Source organism: Mastigoproctus giganteus, chromosome 6, assembly GCF_048544385.1.
Source record: "Mastigoproctus giganteus isolate SK-2022 chromosome 6, ASM4854438v1, whole genome shotgun sequence".
Classification (NCBI taxonomy): Eukaryota; Metazoa; Arthropoda; class Arachnida; order Uropygi; family Thelyphonidae; genus Mastigoproctus; species Mastigoproctus giganteus.
The window spans coordinates 226,590,984-226,598,757 of record NC_143580.1 but is presented as its reverse complement, the minus strand read 5'-3'; positions in this window follow the sequence as shown (position 1 = coordinate 226,598,757).

The window sequence follows — 7,774 nt, the reverse complement described above, 5'->3', positions numbered from 1 at the left end:
GTAGGAGGTGTAGTCCTTGTCGCAGTGGGAGGGAGATGTAGGTTCATCGCCTCGCAAGAAGGTCTAGTGCAAAGCGAGAGAAGGCCAAATATTCTTCCTTGCTATCTAGCAGATGGTGCTCTTGTCCTTCGGGTAAAGACAGGAGCACCATCACTAAGTTAGCTTTGCGGTGAGCTGGCAGCGGAGATCCTCATAGAGCTGGAATTCACTCTAAAGTTCACTGCAGGGGCATGATGTGTCCTCTTCTAGGCCAAACATTGAAAGCTTGGCTTTTATGGAGCTTTGTTCTGTGAAAAAGATTGTGGTGTGGAGCCCGTCGAAAACCAAGAAAGGAGTCTGGGGAAGACAAGGCTGACATCACGGACGAATTTCCTGGTTATCTCTCGGTTGGGGGAATTTGGCCATCTGGTATGCCATGTCTGCTTCAGGTGAGTCACGAGTCGCTTCTCCGCATTCGTGTTGTTTGTAGGATCTATCGTGAAGCTAAGATGAGTGTGTGAAGTACCCTTGACATGGTGAAACAAAAGCCCAGGGCGCGCGAGAGATCTTCAAATCTAGAGGGAGGACGCCAGCGAAGACTTAGAGTGCGTAGTTGCTCACCGTGCAGCAGGTGCATGTGATAATGACTAAGATAGCTCTTTGCATGTAGTCGATGATTCTCTTGTTTACTCTCATGATGGCCTTGATGTACCAGATTCCTGATGCAAAGGTAATAGCAGGTATAAAAACGGCTTTGTAAAATAGATGTAAAGTTTCGGCCAAGTCCCCAATATCTTCTAGAAACTCTGGCAACCAGTGTTGTGTACCTTCTGATTTTGGAGCATAAGCGTTTCGAGTGTTCTTGAAAGGAGAGATTTTGGTCCCGCACTAATCCCAGGTATTTTAGTTGTTTGGAAATTTTATGGTGGTATTATCTATCTTTATTTGGGGAGATCTTCGTGTATTTAGTTATCCCTTCAGGAGAATTAAGTTTGTCTTTGCTAGTGATATGGTCAGATAATGTTGCCGTGCAATTCCTGCAGGATGTAAAGGAAGTGGTTTTCCAGGGTCTCAAGTTGGGTTCTGGAAGCTGCAGCTATGGTGAGAATAAGGTCATCGGAGGAGGCTTGTGAATGAACCTCGGCGAGGTGAATTGCCAAGGACATGCCCATTTTCAGGTTTTAGAGCAAGGGACCCAGGACCGAACCCTAAGGACAGCCTTTGTATACTTTCCTCGTCACCTTCCGGTTGTGTGCGTTGAATAATATGTATCTCTCTGTCAAATAAGTTTTGATTGTGTTGAATAGGTTGCTGGGGATGTTGGCCCTACGGAGTTGACCCAGGATTCTCGGCCACCATAAGGAGTCGAACACCGTGGCAGAGTCAACTGAAATCACAAGAAAGTAATTGTTATTTGATCTTCTAGCGTTTTACAGGAGATGTTGAAGTGCATCAACTGTTGATCAACCTTTCTTAAAGCCGAACTGGTTGGACGAGGCCAAGTTTGTTAATTCGTAATCTAGCTGTATGCGGGTGTGCAGAAGGCGTTCAAATAGTTTGCTGACAAATAGGAATGAAACTGGTCTAAAAAAACAAACCAAAAACTATTATTTTTAGGCCATCCGAATCATTAAATTCATCAGCCGGTCCTGTGTTTCTTATGTCTGTCAATTGCCGTTGTTTTTTGGTCGATTTGTCTGTTTTTCTGAATAAAAACCCCCAGTTTCTTGGGGAGAAAACCTTGCTGTCTACGCCTGAGATCGATTTTTATTTTATTTTATTTTATTTTTTAACATATAATATACACAACAGGCATTCGCCCAGTTAAAGTGTATAACAGAGCAAAGGTTGTACAAACATAAAAATAAGTGGTAGACTAATATACTTTGTACAATGGAAACGGGAAAAGTTCAATTCACAAAAATAAAAAGATATTCATGACGTCAAGTCCAGCGCTATGTAAACTCGCAGAAAGCAGTTTGCTGCAGGAGACATCATCACACACACACACGAATTAATGAGGACATCTTTGGGCCAGAACTCATCCGTCAATCGGTCAATTTACTCCAAATAGATCTGTGAAATTGTTTCTTGTTCACAGCCATATCCAAGTCAAACTTGTTCATGAGTGCCAATGTTCTTTTGAAGAAGGAGTTCCTGGATATCTCTAATCTGGAGTTACCAATGTGGAAAGTAGTCTTCTGTCTAGTAGCCACCACTGGAGCGTGAAGGTCAATATGGCATAGAAGATCCGGCAGGTAAGTTGATCCAGCGAAGATGTGGTACAACAGTTTTAAATCAAGAACAGTTCGCCGAGTTTCCAGAGATTGAAGCTTGAAGTAGGAACAGAGATTCCGGTAGAAGATTCTGTGGTAAAACATGGGGTTACGTCTGGAAAGATAGTGGATAAATTTCATCTGGAGCGATTCTATTTGCTGTATCAAGTATGCATAGTGTGGGTTCCATATAGGCGAAGCAAACTCCACTATAGGGAGTATAGTTGTCTTAAATAGGAGTACAGAGAACTGAGGATCTTGAAATCTGTACGTCTGCCGTTTAATTAAGCCAATTTGTTTTTTCGCTTGGTTCAATATATTCCTAACGTGTTTTTCAAACCCACATGTAGCGGTAAAAGTAACTCCCAGATCTTTAACTTCGTCAACTTTTGTTGCATTCGAAACAACAACTTTTGTTGTTGTTTCGAATGCAGGCCTTTTCCACCCGGTGTGGAGTGGACGGTGACGATACCACTGTGCGCGCAGACAGTTCATTTGGTCTATAACAAACAGGGGCTTCCGGTGGTTTCATTGGGTTTTTTTAATATCAACTTGATATTTGCCGTTTTCAAAGTTGGAAACCATGCACTCTTATTTTTTGTCTTTCTGAGGATGACACTGTGCATGCAATGGAACTAAAAAAACTAAATTTGTTTAGTAATCAAAATTTCTAAATCAATCTAAGAATATCCAGGCAAATGTTAATGGATTTGTTCTGAGTATATAACAGTGGTATGGCACAATGGATCTTGTCACGGAAAGAATTTGGTCTACTTTTGTCAACAATAAACAAGAAGGTATATTTATAGCGGGCTCTCGAACACCAATACAGAACAGTGGAGGATTGGAAACACTTTACTTGGTCTGACGAATACCGGTTTCTGTTGTTTCACACTGTTGGGATGACCGTATGAATCCATTCACACATCCCTCCAGATATCAAAAATGCATGCTGATGGTGGTGTTAATGGTGTGAGGAATACTTTCGTGAAACAATCTGATACCATTTCGGATATCATCGGCAGATGGTATCCGACCAAGTGCATTCCTTCATGGCTGCAGTCCGTCCATCTCCAAATAGATTCTACCAATAAGGTAATGCGTGATATCACGATGCCCGAACTATGCACAACTGGTTTCGAACAGTAGAGTTAATTAAACCTACTGTGGAAGACTCTCGAGCCACTGATCTCAGTTCAATTGAGCACCTGTGGAATCTTCGGATCTGCAACCATCCAATTTGCAAAAACTGTGGGTAACATTTGATTCAAAGTGATTTGACATCCTTCTGGTATTCTTTATTCGCAAATGTGTATGGTATGGCAGGCGAATTCAGGCTCCTGTGAGGGCTAAATGGTTGCCTGCTCGCTATTAGTTACGTGCACCTAAACAAGTGAACACTCAAGGTAAACTGCTGTCCTTTGTCCTGGATGTTGATGTTTTGTGGATATCTGTCTTAGGTATGTTTCCTTTTTCCTAATGCATGGATGGCAATATACTCATTGCAGCATTAAGGAACCTAGGTGCCATCAACCAAAATATCATTTGCGTAGGAAAAACGCTGGGATAAGTTTTATTTACAAAAATGTCAAAATGCCGAAATTTAACGAATACTATTGAAAGAATGTAACGTGCATACCATTTGTATGAAATATATAAAAAAATGAAGCTGGAATCAGTAAGTACATAAGCAATAAATCTTACGTCATTGAAAACCTTTGGCTCTGAAGAAGTGTCATCCAAGAAATGGAAAACATGGATATCTTTCGAATCCATATGATCACCAATGGTCCTTCTTCTTATAGATTGCAAAGTAACGAATGTCCAAGAAGAAAGGAAAATTGTCTTTATGTTCATTTCATGAAGCAGGGACAGAATACCGTGCGCAAATTCTAGAATAAGTAGAAATTAATTAGTTATCTGTCGAAGAAATATCACCAATCTTCACAATCTGCACACTTCCCTAAAATATAAATTCTCAATGATTAACTGTGTCATATTAAATCTAATTGAAAGACACAAAGTCTTACAAGTTAAATTTAAATATAATTTAAGAAAGAACGCTAGATAGTGATATGGTAAACCACAAAAGAAAACACTTAAAGTCACTAATATTGTTTAAGATAATGGGTCTCGCGCTAATGGAATTAATTTAAGAGAAGGTTAAATTTAAAGTACAAGCAAATATACCTTGAAGAAAAACATTAGAAACAGATATACGATCAGTGCCCACACCGGAAACAGCAAGCGAAAATAGCAAGACGGAACAGTGGGGGGTCAACTGATAGTACGCAAAGGGACGGTTTGGTCCAGAGATGACAATAAGGGTACCAGCGGGGGCGTTCTTGTTTACTGCAAACAGAGCAGGTGTGGTCATTTTATAATAATGCGAGACGAATCAAGAAAATGGACGCAGATGATTTCCGGATGGGTACCGAGCTCCAGAAAATTCTGGTCATTTCCAGAATATTCGAGAATTCTCTAGAAACGGAAGTTATCTCTACACCGGAAGGGGACGATGATGGTCAGATAGAAATGATTGGTCGAGGAAAGGAGGGGCGTTACTAAATTTTGGGAAATAAAAGGGGAAGAGCGCGCGAAAGAAAAAAAAAAGGGGGTGAAAATGTGTGATAAGATGTTTTAGATATGTGATGAAGTTTTTCGGAGATGATTTTTCGAGATGTGATAAAGTTTTTTTGGAGATAATAAAGTTTTTCGGAAGGTGATAAAGTTTTCTTCGAGAGTGATTTTTTGGAAAGATAGGCCCAGGAAACAGTTATGGTGAGTTCACTAAATTATGATAGTTTTAATGAAGTATAGATGAGTTACAGAAAGGGGAACTTTCTCGAGATGAAACATAGAAGTCCGAAAGCGTCCACCGAGAGATATATTTGAAAGGAGGACAGCGAGAAGAACACCGTACCGTCCTGTGGAAATAAAGCGATGGGAAGCGGCCCCTACTGAATGATCCGGCACAGCAAAGAAGGATACGAGACCAGGATGATCGGCAAAGCGAAAAGTGTCCCTGGCAGAGTTGAGCATTCCAGATGAAAGTTCCCAAACCAATGGAGGACCCGATGCAGAGCAGAAAGTCACTGGCCACACTTTGTATTAGCGGTAAGATCCAAATCCCCAGAAGTAAGTGGGTAAACAACGAATTTACCTCTATGTAATTGCAAAGGACTGCAGGGAAGATAGATAGATATTAAGTGAGATTTAGGGAAGCATACAGTTAAGAGTTAAGTTAAGGTATAGATAAGTAAGAAAATATCATAGAAATAGTTTAATGAAGGCTGGTTTACAGTTATGATTTATTTACTGATTAATTAATGGAGGAAAAGTAATAATTTTGGACGGGTTAGCCTATAGAGCAGGTACAGTTGTATGTTACTTATATAATGTCACTGATGTAGAGAAATTAGTCGCTAAATGCTGGAGTTTACTTGAGGGAATGAAGAAATAAATAATCCCAGGTATATTTCATTTACATGTAACTTTAAAGTACTGGGGAGAGAATAGAATAGAATAGAATAGTTTGTAGAGTGGACACGATTCCAGAAGAAGAATTGTTTCAACCATGAAGAAGAATGTAGGATTGTGCTAGATAGGTATGAAAAAGGAAGATATAAATAAATAAATAATAAATGTCAATTGTAATTAAGAAAGAGTTAAATTAAACTGATTGTACGAGATGTTAGTGGGCCTATAGTAAGAAGAAGATGATGGATGGGAGAGCCTAATGACCAGGAACGTGATCCATGCCCTGTACCTATATATGAAGTGAATAATGTGTAATGATTTGTCTTATCTTTTATTTGTAAGTATGTATAATAAACTGATTGTATTTTACTTAATGCAAATAGTGTTTGGTCATTTCTGAACACACAGCAAAGCCCAAAGGAGGAGTGCTCTAATATAGAAATTCCCTCAGAGCCGGAATTCTTCTGTGAGATAACAAGTCAGATGCAAAGTGGGGATTTTAAGAATATAATTAATAATAAATATAAATAACAAAATAAAAAGTAATATAAATATATATATATAAGAAAAAGAAACCCCACCCCCACAATTGGCGACCCAGCTAGGGATAAATAGAGATAGATTGTTTCATCATTAAAACGCCACCCCCACATAATAAATCTAATTGAGACATGAACCTCCACCTTGTAGTAATTCGATGCAGATCCTTTACGAATGTATGATAACGCGCCTTAAAACTTTAAGTGAATATTCAGTTGAGTGGGGTGTGATGTGGAAATTCCTCCTTGTTGTCTTCATGCAAATAAGTTTAAATGAGTGCCAAAGAATAAAATGTGTACATACCTGGTGTAGGGTTGATAACGATTATTATTTCAGGCTTCAGTAGGAGATCTTTTAAAAACATTAAAAGAAAATTAAGGAACATTTCCGTTCCCCATATATGCATCTTGCTTTCTAGGCTGGATTGAGATATGAACCTCCACCTTGTAGTAATTCGATGCAGAAATCACTATTTATAGCACAACCAGATAGATTCAAGAATAGTTTAAGAATATTCATAATTCAAGTGCGTAGCTGCGCAATATATTTTAACCTCTTTTTCACCAATGATTAAATGAGGGACAATTTTCCACCTGCTTTGTCACCTGACCCGAATCCCCTGTGATGTTTTTCTTTGCAGCCTTGTACAGAACACAGAATCTACTAGCCAACAGCCCAGCTATTTGACCATGCTTTATATTGACCTGGCAGTTTTAGAACGTGGACAACTAAGCAAAACACATCAAAGAGTTCCATGTGTGTCCATGGTTACCTGACCTTTGCATGGTCACATGATCTACTCGTCGTGGATTTCGTGACATATTTATTTTTTATTCTAACTGATGCTTAAAATTCGTGTTTTTTTTTGGAATTATCTAGTAGAGTTGCTATGCATACATTTGTTTAAAATAAGCTCCAATAAAATAGAACGTTGTTTCAGAAATAAAAATCAAAATGAACATAGCATATGCTGTTGTGAAAGATTTGTTCATAAACAGATCGGTAGTGAATCTTGCATTAATTATAAGTCCAGTACTGGAACACGCAATTCCACCATTGGTGCATACCAATAATTATGAATAGGGTTCATCTAAGAAAGGAGGCTTAGCGGCCAGGTCTCTATCTTATAAGGATTGTATTTTTTACCAACGTGTAGTCTACGTTCTTTCTTTCTCTACAACCGGTATCTGTTAAGTTATCATTTGTGGACACCTTATCTAAATTAATGATACATATTAACATATCCTCGAATTACTACCCCTACGATTATGTTTTCTTCACTAATTCCTTATTATTATTTCTCTCTTTTTTATTACCCCTGTACCATCCTTACCTTATTTCATAATCATTAACATTCATAGCAAATTATTCTCATTTCTCAACCGTCTGGACCCTAGACACAAGTGTATTCCCTTACACGACAAAACTTCGAAGGTACATCTTGCGATTTCGTTCTTGGAGACGCCGATCATTCTATCACTGCCCTCGGATGCCGCACC